Source organism: Ambystoma mexicanum, chromosome 4p, assembly GCF_040938575.1.
Source record: "Ambystoma mexicanum isolate Mex_15411 chromosome 4p, UKY_AmexF1_1, whole genome shotgun sequence".
NCBI classification, from domain to species: Eukaryota; Metazoa; Chordata; class Amphibia; order Caudata; family Ambystomatidae; genus Ambystoma; species Ambystoma mexicanum.
Window position 1 is genome coordinate 1,260,778,714 of NC_090927.1, and position 21,642 is coordinate 1,260,800,355.

General features: G+C 45.9%; 1 protein-coding gene across 4 annotated transcripts in view; it reads left to right on the forward strand.

The window, feature by feature from the left end:
• Positions 1-21,642, forward strand: part of PHF10 (PHD finger protein 10) — an 815,357-nt gene that overhangs the window by 77,704 nt on the left and 716,011 nt on the right. The gene's annotated exons all lie outside the window — the stretch shown is intronic.

Consider the following 21,642-nt stretch of genomic DNA (forward strand, 5'->3'; position numbering starts at 1 on the left):
CCTAGCTAAATACATTATCAATTTGCCATGTTCTCTTTAATCCAGATTCCTGTTTTCCTTTGTCATTGAAAGAAGTTTGAATGATATTTAACTCCCACCTTTTCGTTTTTATCATACTCCTGGTGTGGGTTCTGTCAGAAATGTTCTCCAGTCAGTAGTTAAGACGGTCCATCAAAACTACTGATTTATGTGCAATGGCTTAAGAGGGTATTTCTATTCGACATGATAAGGCCACGCTATCACTTTGAATAATGCAATGTCCACACACAGGCATGCTTGTTGAAGTAAATCTGTATGTCCTGTAAGGGGGAACATTTAAACTTACAAGGTCGCAGGTGGAAGAAGTGTAGCCATTGGCAGACACTTGGTGAATATGAATAGGTGTACCGGCTGCATATGGAGAACTGAGTAGGCAGGTGACTTTTTAACCTGGCTAGTAGCTTGCAATTTGAATTTATTTTCCTTTGGTGGAAGCATTTTTTGTGATTAATGATTAGGTTCATCTGCACAATCTTGGTTGGTAATAGGTTCACTGGCGATTAGTCACTGGGGGGGGTAGTTTGGTTAAAACTGTTGGACCGATCCGTACATTAAAGTAGGTAGGGGAGACTAACTTAATTCATATTCCACCACTTATACATTGCTCACGGTGAAAAATAATTTGGAGAGTAGGACTTGCTATGTAATTACTTTGGTGCCTTATTCAGGGGATTGTTGCTTAAGAAGGACGTTTTGGTGTCTCTGAAAGGACTGTCAGAGGCTGGGCACTTCGAGCTAGGTAGGTGGTCTTTGGGCTTTTCGAACTAGTTGTTGGAAGCCTATCTCTGGTTTTAAAGGCTGTAGTAGCATTCCTGAGCTGAAGGTCCCTGATCATATATTAAGGTCTGAATGGCGTGCAGCTAGAATCCATTTGGAATTACTCTGCTTTGCTGACCATTCTGCCTTGTGTTTTGCGTGTGACTTATCTCAGCTCTTGTGATGCCTCGCCCCACTTTCTACGGCTCTGCTTTGTAGGATCAGTCCCCCGTGCCACATTTGCCTGCTGCCAGTGTCTTTCCTAATTTCCTATGTGCTGTGTCCCTACAGCCTCTAGTCTGTTTGTTCTGCTTTCGTGCAGCTCGCAGCCCCTGCTTATAGTACTGTGTCCCTGTGGCTGCCCATCTGTTAATTGTCCTGTTTTACTTTACTTTACCCCTTATTCTGCTCTCTACTTGCTCTTCTTTTGCTTTTGGGTCTTTTCTCAAGCTTTATCTTGTATGTCATTCTCTTGCTTCTTTTTCTTACATTCCCCCTGGTTGTAGTTCCATGTCCCTGCTTGCTGTAGCTTGCATGTTTCAGTCATGTTTTACAACCTTAAGATTCTGTTGCTCTGCTTGCCTTGCTCTGCGTGACTTGCTCCAGAACCATACATTGCTGGTCTGAGTTCTTGTTCTCCTTTTTGGGTTCTTAAAGTTTGGTAAGTGTTGGATGGTGTTCTCACGTATGCCTCTGTCTATTCCTTTGTACAGCGATTGACTCCTATTGCCTAGGAGGCAATCTCTGCTCCTTCCTTTGTCTTGTCTTACCTGTAATCTATATTGTATTTCAACTAACAAGGCGTGATTACGGTTCCCACAGAAGGCATCAATGTATGTTCTGGCTGTATCCACTAAGGGTTGTCTTGTGAAAGTATACATCTTAGTTGTGCCTTGGGGTCAAGACACAGAAGCCACTCTTGCCCCCCTCCCGCACCTCCTCCACCATCTTCCATGGGCTTGCAGGGTTGAGTGTCTGTAAGACTAACCCACACTCGGGCATTGATCTTAAGTTACTTCTGTGTGCAGTCTCAAGTCGGACCCTTGTACAATCGTAGTGGATTCAACTTTCTCCAGTACGTGGGTCCTCTCCTTTATTATTCATCATTGCCATGTGTCTTTTCCTCTTGTTCCATTGATCGCATTTACATAATCTGTTATCCCTTCTTACTCTCCTGTGCATGCGCTTCTTTGTCCCTTTTACATCAGCTCAACACTTCCCAAGCCTAGCAAGGGTGCCCCTGTGCACCTGCTGATAGTTCCAGCATGGCATCTTCACATCTGATCATTAGGTCAGCCGCATGTGTGATACTTTCCCCCAATTTAATTTAATCACCATGCAGAACATATGTAATACGTGCACATTTTGCAGTAGACGCTTAGGACAATGTGGAGGTGTGGTGGAACATTTGAGAAAACCACTGTGGTGTTCAATGTACTTAATGCAGGAGGTTGTATTGGATTAATTTGAAGCACACGTTTTGTGATACTAATTTGGGGTTGAACATTATAGTAGACCATTGTGTGCCATGAAATGCGTCTCTGAACTCATTTTCTCATGCAACTCGAACATTTAAGTTCCTGTGTGTTGCTTCATCTAGTAAAGATTCATATATAGCTGTTATTTGGTATCCCTCACTTCTCTAATATAATCTAGACCGTGTAGGTCCTGTGGGGGTTCCTTAGGCAATTTGTGCAAATGCGTTCTAGCAGCTGTACTTGGGCCTGTGTAAGTTACAAATTGACCAGAAGGTATATCATGAGTATTTGTTAATTCTGTGAAGGATTTTCAATGACCTCTTAGGTATACATCTTCCCACTGTGTACCTTGTTATTTCCTGTTCGTTGTGGTGAAGAAGCCAGGCTGTCGAAGATGAAGGTACAGATGTCAGTGTGACACAAGAAACCAACCCAAAACCTCCCAAGATGCGACTATGAAGTCCTAAATCGGCTCCCCACGCCACAGGAAGGCTCTTCGCAGAATTACGTGGCACAGGAACAGTGCAAGCACTGACAGGTGAAGGCCGAACTCTAAGGTGCAGTCCAAGATGGTAGCTTGAAGTAATTGCAGGAGGAATTAGCTGGAGCAACAGGCTGGAGGCTGGCAGTAGTCTAGGCAGAAGGATGCAGCGATAAAGCAACCAAGGAATTGAGCAGAGAAGTAACTATCTGAAGGCTGAAAGTAGGACTGCCTGAGGGTTGCAGAGAATTCTGCAGATATTGCAGCAATTGCAAAAAAGGTGGGAGGAACTCGGGGAAGGAGTAAACCAGGCTGGTTGAGAGAGTAATGGGTAGGGAACAATAGGAGGAGAATGGCAGGGAACCGGTCAGAACAAGGAGCAAGAGAATCCAGGATCATGGGTGTGTTGGAGTCATACCTCAAATGTCTCCTCATCTGATAGCCATTGAGCTATGTATTGCAACTGTATTTGTATCTATTGTGCTTATATAGCGCTTTAATCCAAAGCGCTTTACATTATAACAACAAGATACATAGAAATGTATAACAGTGTAAGCAATTTACAAGACATGAATCAAACCAATAAAACTGTAGTTAGGGCAATTAACCTGTGAGGGTAAGTAAGGGAAGGAGGGGTGGGGTGGGTGAGGAAGAGTAGGAGGAGGAAACAGAGAGGGTGTTAGAATGAAGAGTTAAGGAGGGAGAGGTAAGGTTGAGGGGGGAAAAAGGAGCGGGTAGGGAGAGGAATAGGGGAAGAAGTGAGGGAGGAGAGAGAGGGATGGGGTAAAGAGTATCGGGGAGGGGAATGGAGAAGGAACGATTTCAAGGAAGAACGGAAGGAGGAAAAGGTGGGGATGGAGAGAGGTAGGGAGTTCCAGTGTAGAGGGGCTAGGAGCGGAAACGGGAGGAGGCACATGGGGAAGGGAGGACGGTGAGAAGGAAGAGATCAGCAAATCGAAGGTAGCGGGAAGGGGTGTAGAAAGAGATGAGGCCATATCTGGGAGTCAAACCCACCTTTTGCTATTGGTGTGTGTAGATTGCAGTGCAATGTTGTGTCCACCTTTTTGCCAAAGCAGTGTTCCTAACCTAGAGGGTAAATCTCTAGCTTCACACCCTAGCTGGCCACCATCACCACGTCCCTTGGGTTCGACATAGACCAACGCCTCACCTTCAAATAGCACATAGCAAGGAAGACCCAAATTGCTTGGTACCAACTTTCTCCTGCAGAAAATCTTCATTCATCCCAGAAAACAACTTCATATCCTTTAATTATACAACAGTTAAGTTTAGATAATCTTCTGACAAATAGATAAAAAGGGGAAAAAACGAAAATATTATCTTGTGTCTAGTAAATACAAACAAAAAAATTATTATAGACCAGAGAGCCAAAGACAAAATAATCTCCTCTTTTTCCTATTTTCAACCTTTTTATTTTTAGAACTTTATTCTTTTTTTCTGTATGCCATTGCCTGCATTTTTCAAAAAATCCAGCATTCTAAGAATCGCAAATGAACAAAATTAGGCTTGCTAACCTTTTGTGTAGTATAAAAAGGGGTCCTCTGGAGGTCTTGTCTCAAGATGCAGGCAATGGCATTTACAAAACTGCAAACCATAACTATTATGCCATATCAATACTTTGTGATTCCATGGAAATGTTGTTATGAAATTGTATGATGATGAGTTCATAAAAATAAGATTATTTGCCACAGCAGTCATCAAAAGTTAACTCTCTTAAATTTGAACTGATTGTTCGTTGCTAACTAATTCGCACTTATATAATTCTGTTAAAATTGATATTATTTCTTTGTTTTAATAGAAACTATGAAAATTCTCGATTTATGTACCCCTGATGAAGAGAGAAATCTCGAAACGCGTTGGATTAAAGTCAAGTTCTTGTGTTAAAAAACTTGTTACTTTTTTCATTTATATCTTGCTTTGACTGAAATTGTTAGTCAATTTGACTCACAGTAGATTAAGACTATATAAATGTACCTAAAATATATGAAGCTCATTTGGTGACTCTATAGGACAGTGTTACAACACATTGCCTTATAAGAGTACATCACACTGCCAAACTATTTTTCTGTATATACAGATTATAGATAGTGTGCAGGGGACGGGAGTTCCCCATTTTGGGAACATCCACCCCCTTTTTTTGTTCTAGTACCAACCCAGATGCCAAGGTTGAGATTATCTCCCCTGCACCTCAAATCTCCTCAATCTAATAACCAAAGACACGTAGATTACCTTAAATCTTGATATAACAACTATTTCGAATTGAGGTGTGCATAGTGTTGAACAATTGGTTCTATAACTCAAACATTCACAACTCACACATACCGTCTTTTTGTTTCTGATGTGTCTTTGTGAGACTTTTGAACAACACCATCCAAGAAATCCAGTGACATCTATTGACTTCAACTCCCATAAATCGTCAAGTACTGAGACGTGGAGGAGGAAGGAGTTTATGCAATCCAAGAAAAGGCAGAAGCCTAACTTGCAGTCTAGTTGTTTTGCTTGACCTAAAGTGCGCAGGGCATTTAAAATTGGCATTCACACTAATAAAAAAGGCAGTGCTCTTTCTCTGGCTTGGGGTTCCCCTGCCGCTTCAGCGCTCCTGAGACCCAGTAGAGTCCATTCCGGGGGCCTGCTTCCCCCTGCCCCGAATGCTTGTTCCTGTGCTTGTTGAATTTCCTTCCAGAAGGGTTCTATTTTTGGGCATCTCCACCATATGTTTTCAGCTGTACCCTCCTTCCCACACCCTCACCAACAGTCCCCCGACGTCTGTGGGTATATTCTGTGGAGGCAGGCTGGTGTGTAGTGCCACCAATAGAGTATTTTGTACCAAGCCTCTTGAGTTTAAGCTGCTCTCGCTAGTTTGGGGATTCTCCTCCATAATTTCTCCCATTCCCTCTTCCCTATCTCCCTTCCCAGTATCCGTTCCCATCTGCCCATGTATGCCCAGTTTTGTCTGGGGGTGGCCTTGTCTAGTATCTTATACAATTGTGAAATCAACTCTCTAGACCCATCATTTGTCATTAGGAATTTCTTGAAGGGAGTCAGCGATCTAGTGGCCGCTTATTTGTTTACCGGGTGTAGGAGCCAGTGGCGTAGTTGGTAGTACATAATCTCTCCTCCTCCCCTATTGCGAAATCTCTTTTACAGTCTGTGAAGGCGATTATCTCTTTCCCTATAAACAAATCTTGCATCATCCGACAGCCCCCCTCCTGCCATTTCTTAAAAGCACCCCTCTCTAATCCAGGCATGAAATCTCTGTTGTTTGATTATAGGTGTGAAGGGGGATGGCAATGTGGTGATTTCCCTTTGCCTTACTAGCCTATCCCAGTTGACTGCCACTAGTTTGGTAATGGAGCTCTCGTACATATGTTTTGTCAGTGTTGCTTTGGTAGCCATAGAACCTCCCTTAAGTCATGCTTCGTTACCGCTCTGTCCATTTTGACCCAGTGTTTCTCTTCCCCCTCGTTAAGCCATCCCCTCGTGAAGCCAATTACCTTTAACTGGGTTGCCTCGTAATATTGTCGAAAATTGGGAAGGGCTAGTCCCCCCTCTTTCCTCGGGGCTGTAAATTGCAGCCTACTCACCCTTGCTCTTTTTCCCTCCCATAGGAACTAGTTTGTTAGGATTCAGAGTTCCCTGAAAAAACTTGCCGGGACTGCTTGAGGAATAGCCTGGAACAGATATAACATCTGTGGTAGCATGACCATTTTTATTGCTGCCAATCTCCCCAACCATGAGATTCGGCGGTTCCGCCACCTATGAAGGTCCTTCTTTATACCCCTCAGAAGGGTAGGGTAATTTGCCGCATACCACCCTGTAAGTGCTGGGGTTATCTTCACTCCCAAGTATGTGATCCCACCAGGTCGCCACGCAAATGGCGTTCTCTTTTTTTAGCTCGTCCCGCTCTTCTATCTCCAGTGTCAGATTCATTAGTTCGGATTTACCCATATTAATGCGTAGCCCCGATGCCCCCCCCAAATTCCTCAAGTAGAGTCCTACTTGTCCTGCATGATTCTATGGGATTGGTCAGGGTGAGCAGCAGATCATCTGCGAATGCCGCTACCTTATGCTGCCTGCCCCTAAATGGGATACCCTGGATATCATCTGCCTCCCATATTGCCTGAAGTACTGGTTCTAGGTAAATCGCGTATAGCAGCGGGAATAGGGGGCAGCCTTGTTTTGTACCCCTTTGTAATTTGAATGGGTGTGAAGTCGTTCCATTTACTACTACCCGTGCCTGAGGGCCCTCGTAATTAGCCTTCACCATTTGCAGGTAGTCGCCCCCGAGCCCTATCCTTGCTATGATCCTGAATAAAAATGACTACTCCACCCAGTGTCTAGTGAGAGTAAGACTGCCGGAGTGTCCGTATTTTTCACTTTTTCCAATAGGTGCGCAACCATCCTTATGTTGTCCGCCGTCTGCCTGCCTTTGATAAATCCCGCCTGATCCTGATATATCAGGTCAGGGAGTAACCCCTCTAATTTATTTGCTAGAATTTTAGGATAGATTTTAGAGTCTTTATTAATGAGCGCTATCGGTCTATAGGGCAACCTTTCCAAGGGGTCCTTATCTGGTTTTAGAATCGGGGTGATTTTGGCTTCTTGCATGGACGGGGCTATGTGACCTCTATCCTTGAAGGAATAGAAGAGGTGGGTCAGTTGTGGTACCAATATCCCTGAGAAAGATTTGTAAACTACTGCAGTGTAGCCGTCTGGGCCTGGGGCCTTGCCCAGGGGCAGTTTCCCAATGACACCCCTCTCCTCATCCTCTGTTATCTTTTGGTGTAAACTATCCCGGGCTTCCCTGCTTATTTTATGTAATGTGATCTTCTCCAAAAACTCCTCCTGTACATGAGCTTGGGGGTTCTGTGGCGTGTATAATATCTCATAGAATTTGGTCATGATTTATTGGAAGTCTTCTGTTCGTGTAGCACGGTCTCCTACTTTTGAATTTAGGGCCGTGATTACATTTCTCGATGTTGCCCCTTGTAGGAGACGCGCTAGTAGGGCATCAGCCTTGTTTGTTGTTGCATAATATTTTTGCCTGACAAATAGTAGGGCCCCCTCCACCTTTTTGGTTTGTGTCAGATGCGAGTTGCCCACGTCGTGTAGCCGATGAGTTCTTCCTCCTGATGGAACCCTCTGGTTCCAGGAATAGGCAACCAGAGCGATCAATCAGAGGAAAGAAAGGATGCTAGATGAGACCTAGACGACCCAGATGATGACGCGTGCCGCAGGAGTTGTTACCGGCGAAGCCCGGGTGGTACGAGTGGCAGAGGACAGGCGTTGGATCTGCAAGTGAGGGGTTAACACAACACAGAATGTATAACCAACCGCCCTTCTGACAAGACCCGAAAACAACAGATCAAGAATGCAGTTCGTGTTTGTCAAATTCCAATAACAACCCCCTTCCCATGAGAGACTATGGCTTACCGTGTTTTGTCTTAATCACAGCCGGGGAGAAGTCAGGTGGAAGAGAGCAGGGAAACAAATCCAATTCCAAAATCCACAATCCAGAATCCAAGGAAAACCCAACCACCTATCCCGCCGGCACGAGGACGCCTAATACACACTTGGCAGTCTTGAGTTTGTGTACGTAGCAGACAAGTCCAAGTTCCAAAGTTTCAACAATCCAAAAGTTCGAAAAGTTCCAAAGTTTCAACAATCCAAAAGTTCGAAAAGTTCCAAAAAACGAATTCCCCAGACGCAATCCAGGTGAGTGAGGATCCAGAAGGCAGACGAAGAGCAACCAAAACAAATGGGCGAAGGCAAAGAGGTCCATGAGCAGTCCAAGGTCGAATCACGATACAGGCTGCAAACAAGAACAAGGCAGTCCAGAATGAAAGCCAGGTAATGGTCGGGGTCGGGGAAACGAGGCAATCAAGAACACAGGAGGGAATGGGGAGGAGGAAGGGTACTGCAACAGGGGTTCAAGGGAACAGAATACTAAGCACAAGGTACAAGGCGCCACCAATTCTCAAATCAGAAGCACCGATACGAAGTGAAGGCGGTGCCTAAAAAGAAAAGGTCACATGACAGCGCTACGCGGATTCCGGCGTCGGACGTAGGAAACACTGAGAGGACACCAGCGATGCCATGCCAACTTCCAGGCACCTGGTTGCAGCGTCCTTAAAGGGCTATGCAGCCGCTTCTTAACACTGCTTGCACGCCCGTACATGACAGTTCGTAGGATCCCTAATTGGCCTATTGCCTTTCTATATTCCCTCTGGTTGTTTCTATTGGGTACTTCCCCCACTTTCTTCCTTGCTCCCTCCAATTCTGCTTCCAGCTGTGTCTCCAGAGCCTGAAGTTGTCTTTCCCTCTATGCTTTGGCTGCTATGATTTCCCCCTCATTGTGGCTTTAAACGCGTTCCCCCTGGTGTCTTCCCCCGTGCCCCCCCCTTTTATTGTTCTTGAAGAATTCTCTCATCTTGCTCTCCATCTCTTCTCTGATTACAGGATCCCTCATCAGGGGTTCCGGATATTTCCATCCCCATAGTCCCCTCCTCCTGTTTCCCAATTCCATTTGCATTGATACTATTTTGTGGTCCGCTATTCCCATGGGGCCCACCTCTATTCCCTTAACCCTTCCCACCAGGTTCGCAGTGACCCATATATAGTCTATTCTTGATTGCGTCCCATGGACCTCTGAGAGGAAGGTATATCCCTCCCGTTCCCTTTTAATTCCCTCCATATGTCCCTTAAAACCATGCCAGTCATTCTGTCCCTCAGGTCTGCTGAGGACACTGCTCCCCCTCCTGTGCTTTTATTCCCCGATCTCTCTCTGGTTCTATCCCAGGCTATGTTCAAGTCACCCATTATAATCATTTGGCCCCTTGCGTGCTCCTCCAGTTTTTCTAGGAGGCCCCTCAGGAAAGCTTCCTGACCTGAGTTTGGTGCATAGATGACCGCTATCGTGTATACCCCATCTCCAAGCCTGCCCTTTACTATTATATATCTGCCCTCTTTGTCCCTTGTTTTCTCCTCTGCTCACTGTGTTTCTGATGGCCAGTGCCACCCCTCCAGTTTTTGTCACCCATGACGCCTGAAGTATTTGGTCAAATCCCCCTTATCTTGAGCCGATTCTGGTCCCTGTGCAGCAAGTGCGTTTCTTGTATCCCCAAAAAGTCAGGTCTTTCTCTTTTTGTGAATATTTCTAGCTTTTTCCTCTTCAGCGGGGAATTGAGACCCCTGACATTATGGGTTACCCACTTGAATTCCCAGATAGTTGCTCCCCCCCTTGCTCTGTTACCACCTTTAGAGGCCCACCACCCCTGTAGTGCCAATGTCATTCAGGGTTCCTCCCGTTCTGCTGGGTCCATTTCCTCTGCGAGTGCTTTTCTCCTATCTTTTGGCAGAGGTCTGCTCGGTCTTGCCCCCCCTTCTCCTTTTCTCCCCCACGGTTGTCCACTCCCATGGTCTTAGCCTTGGCCTGTTGTCTGTTACCAGTCCTCCCTCCCTTGTGGAGACCTCGTCCAGGTCTATCTGTAGGATATCCGCTCCTTCTTGTATCGATGTGATGCGCCTTTGGGTCCTCTCCCATTCGAACACCGAACCGAACGGGGAGGTCCATTCATAACAAATTCCTCGTTCATTGAGCACTTTTAAGACTGGGCCCATCTGTCTTCTCTTCATCAACGTGCTACTTGCCAGGTCTTGGTACAATGCTATTCGGTGGTCTTTGTACATAATCGGTTCCCGTTTTCTTGCTGCTTGGAGGACCTCCTCCTTTTTGGGCATATCTGGTAAAAGGTGCCAATAAGTCCCTCGGTCTTGCGGCCGTACCTTTCGCCAATCTCCCCATCCTATGGATGCGGTCTAATTCCACCCCGTCGGGTGGCGTTTCTCCAAAGATCTCTGCGAAGATTGACTGGCTGCAAATGTTCCTGGGGGGTTCGTGGGGTCCCCACTGGGCTGACTTGCCCTCGCTCCCCGGTCTGGGTGGGGCCTCCTCACTTACCGGTGTTTCTGCGAGCCTAGTCTCCCGGGCCTCCTCCAGTGCCAGGCGTCACCTCCTCCAGCCGAGGCGGGGGTGGGGGAAGGCCCGGCTGCTCTTCTCTGCTTACCGCTGCGCTACAGCTTCCTCTCCGTCCCTATAGCACTGGTTCTTCCTCACGTTTGCTGCTCAGATTTTTGAGCTCCTCCGGTCCACAGGGTGGGGCGACGCTGGCGAGGCCTCTCTCTGCAGGGTCCCACTCTGCACCTCATCTTCCGCCGCCCTCCCTTCTCCCGGGGTCCACTATGGGGGCTGCTGGTCCGATCTCCCGTTCTTCCTGCGTCCGCTCGGGGGTTCTCCTCGCTGCCGTACACTTCGTTTCCCAGAAGTCTCCGGTTAGCGTCTCGACCAAGCCTGGCCGCCCTCCTCCTTCTTTCCGAGTGCGTCTCTCCTGGTGCGGTGCTCGGGGACGCCGGTCTGCCATGGGCCGTTGAACTTTGCAGCGATCGCCAGACAGCAGCTGGGACGAGGAAAAAAGATTCTCTCGTGGCGATATCTAACCCCTCCGATGTGCTTCTCTCTCTGCCAATGACAGCCTGGCGGGAAAGCAGGGTGGTGGGTACCTCTGTGCTGCTGGGGTGAGAGAGCGCCGTCAGCACATCTACTCTGTGCTCGCGGCCATCTTCGAATCCCAAATTCACATATTTTAATCAATATATACAAAACATTCAATCATAAAAGTTGAATCACGTTAAAAACCATAATTTAGCATTAACAATGGCCTTATTGGACTAGGGTGGTTTGGTCGACACTAAAAAATGTGTTTCTATGTCCCGGAACTGCGACTGTGTACAGCCGACTCAATCTGGTTTGAAACAGTAGATATTTATTTTCCAAACTATTTCTCTTCTATAGCCAGATTGAAGTTGGTATCAAACACAACGAACTAAGGAATATCGTCTTCCCCCCACTCTAGACAACGCCTCACACGTGGTCAAAGAAATTGAAAGGTCAGTGATGATGGCCACAAACACCATATATAGATACAGAATATTACATAGTTTAACAAAAAAATCATAGTGTTACCAACACGATTTAGTTTTGTTTTTTAGATTGTCAAGATTGGAAGATCTTCATACAATGTGCCATGTGTCATTTGTAACTTATCTGTGCTACCACAGTGTCCTGAAGATGGGTCCATCAAACGTTGCAAACCAGATTAAGTCGGTTGTACACAGTCGCAGTTCCGAGACCTAGAAACACATTTTTTAGTTTTACCTTACCATAACTGGCAAATTTCAGGGGGGTTTCGGTTTTACTTGGAACCATAACGTCCCTTTAACCAAGTTTCTTTCACTGAATATATATATATATATATTTCTGAGGCTTGTGGAATTTCCTTAGATCACATGCTGTGCATAGGCCGACATCTAGTGGAAGCTGCAGAGTATTACAGTTTGTTTTTCGAAACTCGAAAAGGGGCGTCGAACCAAGGCGTGCCAGTAATACTATCCCTAGTGTGACGTCCCCTGTACCCATGATTCCTCACGCGTGTAGGACCCTCAGATTGTTTTTTTCCGCCATACTAGTCGGACGCATGTTGCAGAGTTCCCTTGGCTTTAGCCATTTATTCTTACAATTATCATTAAACTTCGCCGTTTACTCCACCTTACGCCGAAGATCGACGCCGGTGAAGATCAAGGAAACCAGCTGTCGAGGACTGCCACGACGGACGTCGGGCCTTGTATTTGGAGGTATGCCACTCTGTCTAGAATTTTAAGGAGGAAGGGGACAGTCGTGATGGGCCTGTAATTAGTGGGTATGTTGGGGTCTAGGTTGGGTGTTTTAAGGAGAGGATGGACCCATGCTTCTTTGAGATTGTTCGGTACAGATGAGTTTTTAAAAAAAAGGAATTAATCAGCAAAGTGATGAAGGGGGCTAGGTCTTTGGCTCTGTCCTTAATGACTGAGGCACGGCATAGGTCACCTTGGCAATTTGACGGTTTGAGGCTAGCAATTATGTTTACCACTTCGTCCTCAGTGACTGGGGAGAAGTGGAAGGGAGGGCAGACAGGCATGGTAGAGTTCTTTATCTTATTTGAAAGGTCTTTGGCATTGTCCTAGCTTGTAGGAGGGCTATTTTGTTCGAAAGTGCTAGTTGGATGTTGTTGCACCAGGCTTTATCCTTGATGCAGTCATCAGTAGGAGGCACTGGTGATTCTAGTTCTCTTAGAATGGAGAATAACTCTTTTATGCCTGACTGGGCATTGTGTATTCTCAGGTTGAAAATCTCTTTTTTAGCGTTTGTGATAGCGGTTTTGTAAGTAGTGGCTGCAGACGAATATTTGTCTTTAGTGGTGAGGGAGGGGGCTTTTCTCCAATTAGTTTCCGCTGCTCTCTTAATGTTGCGAAGAACTTTTAATTCTGCTGAAACCCATTTATTCATGTGGGCAGCTGGTTTGACCTTTCTTAATTTGAGGGGAGCAATTAGATTAAGGGCTTGTTCCAAGGTGGTGTTATACAGTTCTACTAGGGCAGTTGGATTTGCATTCGGTGCAGGGTAGTTATTGGTGATAGGCGTTAGGAGGAGTCTGAGGTTATCGATGGTAATATTGCGTTTGTTCCTATTTGCAGTTTGCGGTGCCCTGATAATTGTAGCAGTTTTAGGCGAGTCTTTGGGAAGGGAGAATGTGATAAGATGGTGGTCTGTCCATGCACAAGGAGTGATGTCGGTCAACGATAGGTCACAGTTAACTTCGGCTAACCAGTCTAACCTAACCTACAATCTTGACTCCCCGATTCCTAAAGACCCCCTGGTGCATGACTCGCCGGTAGATAACCAACCTCTCCTCAATGAGGTACTGGCTATGGCAGCTGCCCATTTTCATATTGACACGCAGGGTGTCCAAGAAGATGTGGTTTTCGCTGAAGAGATCCTAGGAGACAAGAGAGCCATTACTCAGGCCATCCCCATATTAAAATCCATCCAGCGTTGGATTGATCCCTCGCTTGTAACCCCAAATCTCACTTGTGCGGTTAATCCGCGAGTTGAGAAACTATTCCGTGCCGCACCCTCCGACCCCCTGTACATCAGGGGACAATTAAAACCGGATTCCCTGGTCGTAACAACCACCAGAAAGAGGGCAGGTACACTGCTTGCTTCTTCTGAAGCACCTCCTGATAAGGAGAGCAAAAAACTATACGCTCTGGGTAGAAAGGTTGCCTCCACTTCCGCCTATCAGGCACGAATTGCCAACGGTGCCACTCTTTTGGCAAGCTACAATTGCCATCAATGGGAAGAAGTAGCTGCTTTGGTATCCTCCGCACCCGAACCCCTAAAGGACCAATTGGCGCTCAATTGGCAGCAGATGGAAGGTCTGTATCAGGATGCATACTAAAGACAAATTTTGATGCAGCAGATAATGCTGGAAGGTTAATCGCCGAAGGCACTTTTATAAAGTGTCACGCTTGGCTAAGACAGGCAGGGTTCAAACCTGAAACCCAAGCCACTCTTATAGATATGGGAGGAAGCCTTAAAGACAGCTAAGGATGAGTACGAGACCCCAAAATCGCTCGGCCAACTCACAAATAAACCCTCGGGGCAGAGGGGAAACAACAATTTTCACCGCTTTCGGGGCCAAAGCTCCCAGAGGGGCTCAAACTATTATCAAAATCAGGGAACCTCATGGGGCAACAATCAATTCCAATCATCACCGGGCTTCCCCAGATGGCAGTGCAGGGGCCGCACTAGGGGTAGAGGCAGCCTCGCCAGAGGTGGTACACCACCCATCAAGCAGTGACGTTCCGCTTCGGGTCCACTCACATGCATCCCCGGTAGGGGGGCGCATTTCCACCTTCACCCACGCATGGGAGGGGATCACCTCGGACAGATGGCTGCTGTCCGCAGTGTCCGGAGGATACTGCATAGAGTTGCTAGGGTGCCCCCACTACCATCCTCCACGACAGAAGGTACACTCGGTGGAACATCAGAAAATCCTCCTCAAGGAGATCGCCATTCTGCTAGTAAAGGACGCCATAGAAGCCGTCCTGGTCAACCAGGTAAACAGGGGTATTTATTCAACCTACTTCCTGGTGCCAAAAAAAATCTAACAATGCGCCCAGTTTTAGATTTGCGACCTGCAAACAAGTATGTCAAGCCACAAAAATTCTGCATGACTACACTACAAGAGGTAATCCCCCTACTAAAGAAGGGGGGATTACATGGCAACATTGGATATGAAAGATGCCTATTTTCATATTTCAATGTTCCGAGTGCACAGAAGATTCTTGCGTTTCAAAATAGACAACCAGCATTATCAGTTCAAGGTGCTTCCCTTCGGAATAGCCTCGGCTCCAAGGGTATTCACCAAGGTACTGGCGGTGGTGGCGGCACACCTACGCAGGGAGCCAATCCCAGTATACCCTTACCTGGAAGACTGGCTCATTATAGGGGAGTCCCCCCTAATTTGCAGACTAAACATCCAAAGAACAATCGACCTCCTCTTCCAATTGGGCTTTTCAATCAACTATCAACAAGCCTGGAGCCAAGCACCTCAAAACAGTTCCTAGGAGCTGTCCTAAATACCCAAGAGGGGTTGGCCTTTCCATCAGAGGAAAGAATTCGAAATCTGCTGCTGCAAATTCCTCAATATCAGTTCGGTCGCCAAATAAGGGTGCGCAAAGCGATGCGTTTGCTAGGCATGATGGCATCTTGCATTTACCTGGTTCCCCACGCGTGCCTGCGACCCATGCAGGAATGGTTGGCGAAACAGTGGTCTCAAGCAAGTGATCAGTGGGACGATCTAGTGGTTGTTTCGCCAACACTAGTACAGAGTCTTTGCTGGTGGACAAGAGAGAATCTTACAAAGGGGAAACCCTTCCACGATCCAGAGATACAGGCCGTTGTCACAACAGATGCCTCCCTAGCAGGGTGGGGAGCCCACTACCTTCACCATACAGATCAGGGTCTCTGGTCTCACACAGTCGCTCAGAACCACATCAATCTGCTAGAACGTCTGGCAGTCTTCAGAGCGGGCATTCAAACCCTCCTATCCAACCAGTCAGTGCAGATCCTAACAGACAGCACGACTGCAATGTTTACTTAAACAAACAAGAGGGTTCTCGTTCGCCAAATCTGTCCAAGCTTGCCCAGAAAATTTGGAAATGGGCACTCAAACGGAAGATTTACCTGTCATCCCAATAAGTTCCAGGGGATCTCAACTCGCTAGCAGATGCTCTGGGCAGGGATTCCCTCCCAGAAGAACACGAGTGGAGACTGCACAAAGAGGTCGTAGGAGGCCTCTTCTTTCAGTGGGGTTTCCCCACTATAGACCTATTCGCCACAAGCGAAAACAGGCAATGCCCAAACTTCGCAAATAGGTTCCCCCAGCCAGGCTCCAAGGGGAACGCCCCATTGGATGAATTGGTCGGGGATATTTGCCTACGCTTTTCCACCAACACCTCTGATGAGGAAGGTTGTGAACAAGATCCAGAGGGAACCGATGACGCTCATCCTGGTTGCTCCTATGTGGGCGAGACAACCCTGGTATCCGCACCTACGCAGACTGGTGGTGTGCGACCCCATCAAACTCCCGTGCCGGTATAACCCACTCTCCCAGCACGAGAGGCTAACAGTGCATCCTAGCCCAACTCGATGAACTTGGCAGCATGGCTCCTGAAGTCATAGAGTTCGGACATCTCAATTTACCCTAGAGATGTATGGATATCTTGAAAGAGTCAAGAAAACCTAACACGAGACACTGTTACTATGACAAATGGAAACAATTTGTGATCTGGTGCCAGAATAAACAAATAAACCCAGTTGATTGTACTCCTTCTAATGTTGTCACCTATATGCTCCACCTACTGAATGCAGGGTTAGTGTTTAACTCACTTAAAGTGCATCTGGCAGCTTTATTAGCCTACACCACTTCCCATAACAAGGTGTCATGGTGGAAAGTGCCAGTTGTCAAAGCATTTATGAAAGGGGTAAAGAGACTCCACCTTCCAATTTCTAACCCACCACCAGGTTGGGACCTTAATGTGATACTTGCTAAGCTCATGGGACCTCCCTTTGAGCCCATGCACAAATCTAGTCTCAAACACCTGACTTATAAAACTGCCTTCTTAGTAGCCATCACCTCCATAAGAAAGGTCAGTGAAATTCAAGCTCTGTCAGTCCAGGATCCTTTCTTTACTATTCATAAGGATAAACTGGTTTTACGCACTCACCCAAGTTCATTTCCAAATTCCATGTTAACCAGTCTATTGAGCTACCGGCCTTCTTCCAAGAACCCAACAGCTCTGCTGAGGTGAAACTCCACACACTAGATGTGAGGAGGGCGGTCCTCTACTATGTAGACAAGACCAGACCACTAAGAAAGAGAGATCAGTTCGTCTCCATAGCTCCAGGCAGAGAGGGAGATCGCGTCTCTAAGAATGCCATCTCTAAGTGGATAGTCGGATGTATCCAACTGTGCTATTCCCTTTCAAATAAAACACTGCCTTTTACGCCAAGGTCTCACTCTACAAGAGGTACTGGAGCCACTCTGGCTTTCATTGCAAATGTGCCCCTTGACAGCATTTGCAAAGCAGATACATGGAGCTCAATTCACACCTTTACTCAGCACTACTGCATTGACACTCATTCCAAGACAGATATTCAAGTGGGGACAGGCGGTTCTAAGACACTTGTTCGCTCATGAACCTTCTCACATCCCACCTCCTTCTTCTAACACTGCTTGCTAATCTATGCACAGCATGTGATCTAGCAGATTCTGCAAGCCTCAGAAGGGATACATTACTCACCGTAATGGTATTTCTGATGCTTGTATCTGCTTAGATTCACATGCACCCGCCCTTCCTCCCCTCTGAGAGAAAGCTCATGGATGCTTGTAGTCTTATCTATCTTATCTGCCTGGATACTCTGTACTCGCGCTACTCCTCATGCGACCTCATGTCAGAAAAAATACAATCTGAGGGTCCTACACGCGGGAGGGATCATGGGTACCGGGGTCGTCACACTAGGGATAGTATTACTGGAATGCCCTGGTTCGACGCCCCTTTTCGAGTTTTGAAAAACAAACTGTAATACTCTGCAGCTTCCACTAGATGTCGGCCTATGCACAGCATGTGAATCTAAGCAGATACAAGCATCAGAAATACGATTACGGTGAGTAATGTAATCCCATTTATATATTCAGTGAAAAACACTTTGTTAAAGGGACGTTATGGTTCCAAGTAAAACCGAAAAACCCCTGAAATTCGCCAGTTATGGTAAGCTAAGCAACCATAACTCGCGCCACCACCGTGGACTGCTAAGACTAAAACCCAGAACATCAAAGAGGCCTGCAATCAGTGCAAGATGGTGCTCAGCTATGGTACTACCTCAATGAAGGGACACCTAAAATCGTTCCACGTGGGGCTATCCGTAAGGTTGTACCTTACGATAAACATAGTAGGTTCAGTTCCCCTGCAGCATTCTTCGTTTCTGCTCCTGCCACCACAAGAGGCACTCCTGTGGGGCAGCGCATCTCTCCAGCTGCCTCGCAGGCCATACATGATGCTGTTGATCCTTACATTTTGAGGGTCACAGTATTGTGCATATACTGCGACGCAGTACTCTGCAGGGGGAGAACCTTCGAAGTGCTTTTGAGACTGTGGTCAAGAAGCATGAGAAGAACTGCTACCTACCTGAATAAGGCCCATCCTACATCTTCCTCTCTCCACCTGCCCTTTCTTATCCCCATGGTTGGTGTCCCTTCCTTACCCTCCTTTCCCTTCCTTTCCTTGTGTGTCATTTTTAAAAATAAAAAAAGGCTCTTTTCAGAGCCGCCTTTCACAGTTCAAAAAGAGTAGTGTCTATGAAATGCGCAGGGCCCTGTGCATTTTTAGAAGTCCGCGGACTGTCCGCCGACCTCTACAATCTTTGCAGTGCTGCCCTGTCGCAACCATTGCACTTTTCTCTGGGAGGAAGTGGTGGCTCTGAAAAGAGCCTTTTTATGGTGTTTTTTTGTGTTTTGAAAATGGTCAACACCTACTGCAAAATGGATTGCTGTAATTCCCAAAAAGGTCGCAATACTTTTTGTATATTTCGCAGAAAAATCTGATTGCTGGCATAAGTAAGATGTACTCCATCTCTGCGAAAAATGTGTGTACTACGAAACATAATGTTTTCATTGTGAAAAGAGGACATACCAACATCTCTCAAAAAGGCACAGACAGCCTTGTTAACATTGCTCCTTGCTTTCTCCGTTTGTGGACCAAATGAAGAAGAACGCAGCCACATTTGTCTCTGCACAATACGGGAAAAAATTACTCTGGAATTTGGATACATGTCCATGACTTTCCCAAGTCCTTCTTTCATTGCAAATTGCAAAGAGATTCCAGACACATGTCCTAAACTGTTCCCTCCACAATGAATAATAATAATAATGTCTGGATGACACTGTGTCACCAAAGTAGCACAAAGAGGTACCAAATCCAGCCACTTCGTTCCACGCACGCCATGCCAGTGCACCTCCACATGAGGGAATCCAAGATGTACAGCCACTCCGCAGCGATCTGCATGCACCTCCAACCAATTTATTCACGAATCTGCCAAAATCCAGACAATCTACTTTCTGAAACACACAGACCTATTTATCTCCTCTCCTCAGGAAAAAGACTTTCTGACAAACTCGCTGCTCAAACATCACACCCAGTAAACCCTATTGACCAATACCTTGCTGTGCTACGTCTCATTTGCATCCCACTCAACCTCAAAAATCCTGTATTTAATACGCACTGTCCGCGGACAAATCGAAAAATATGAGCGTGGGGAATTAAAATTTAAATAGTGTGCCCCATCGCCCCTTTGAGGTTGGCTCTGAAAAGAGCCTTTTTTTTTTTGCAGATGCTTCAGAAACACCTTTTTTATTTTGTTTTTTTTTCCTTATTTTCCTCCAAAAATCTTCACATTAGCTTCTCCAAAGCAACCCTTAGGTTCCAAAACAGCCTGGCATTTCACTTAAAAGATAGACATGCCATCTTCTTTAAAGTAATCAACATTACCAGAGTGAATGTTCTCATTGTTGCAAAATAACATGCCAGCCCTAGTCCTAAAAGCAAACATGCCTCGGTTGATTAAACACCTACCAACATTTTGCTGAGGACAAAAAACAGAACTATTGTCTTATATTGCCCTAGGTATCAAACCAGAAAAAAATATCTTTGCATTTGGAAGTAATTTCATTACTGACTGAACCACGTTTTGAAGATCTTCCAATAAAGTAGGGGCACTGACATAAACCAAATGCAAAGCACCACAGTGCAGGACAACCACATGTGGACTTTTAACCCTAGTCACATCTCGACAAACTTCTACCATTGCCTGCAAATTGAAACCAGGCACAGTGCTCCACACCACCTCCACTCCTTTCACATCAAAATTGTTTCCCATATTCCTACATTTTGCATACTGCTCCCAACCATTCACAAACAAATATCCAAGCACCACCATCCTGACTTTCTCCACCTCTGCCATCTTCACTACACACAGCTTCTCTCAATACGAAGCAGAACATCAACACCTGATTGGCTAATCCTCAACATACACTCCCATTTCATGCTTGGAAGCCCCGGATGTGGCATGCCCTGTCTGCGAACAGCCGCGCTGTCAGCGGAGCGCATATGTAACACTGGGTCAGCCCTCCTACCCTTTCCACTTCACTCTCTGCACCATACCCTCATTGGCTACTGTTAAGCAGTCACACAACCATCCACCAATCACATGCAAGACCTCTACATAGAACTCCATCATCACAATTTAGCACTTTAGATATACTGTTGATCACTCAGAGTACAATTGCGCTGTGACTCAAAGCACCTACAGCAACTACTAGTAAACTCTCCAACATTTCTACTTGCAGATTCATGCACATCCACATGCATGAACACAAAGTAAAGGTATGAATATTTTTTGCACAGTACCTCATACATGCCAACATTCCGACCCACCCGGGAGGAAGATTTCCTCCGAAAAATCGAGAGGCAACATTTGTGCCATAAGAATGCATTGGGCAAAGATGTATTTTCGGCGGGAGAACGTGAAAAATAACAATATTTTTCACTGAAAAATCAGGAGTCTCCCGCCGAAAATCGGGAGGTTTGGCATGTATGGTACATGTACATCTCTTGTATAAATGCATATAAACAGGGTAACTGCCACTTACCCAGTGTAACCTGTAAAACAAGCTTACTTGTCTGCTCTCACATTTTTATTTACCCATATTATTAACTGCAATGTGCAAACTGTTATTTTCTTCATTCATTCTATCATTTCTGTAACCACTGCCACATATTTATCCACATTTCAACCATGATGGCATTTAATGCATTACAGTGCATAAGATGTACATACAATTTCCTTTCTATACATTCTGCATATTTCACATACATTCTGTCATTTCAACTTACAATACAAATGACTATATTAGTAATCAGACACCACACACACAGCTATCTAACAAAGTATCAATTCCTGTTAAAAGAGGGGAGAAATAACAGTATAATTATGGGAAAAGGCTTTCTAGTGTGTTATAAAATTACACGCAGCCAGGATGAGTACATGCATCTTTATTGATGCACACAGATAGCCAATACCATTTGAAAGGCTCCCAGCTGAAACAACACCACTGCCTTTACAACTTTTCTTCCAATCTAGACAGCTCTCTCATTCTAGCTGGTTGCCCATTCCGTTCTACAATTTACAACAGCATTCAACTATGCACAGGTGCAGTCATATCTACTTCATCTACAACTATGTACAGTGTTGTAAAGCAAGACATACAACATCTCCCCCCTTCCCTTCAGTCTGCAACACAAGCACCAGATCCTTCCTTGCAACCCTTACTTAATTTCAGACTCTCCCATCTCCAAGCATCACAGAATCACCCA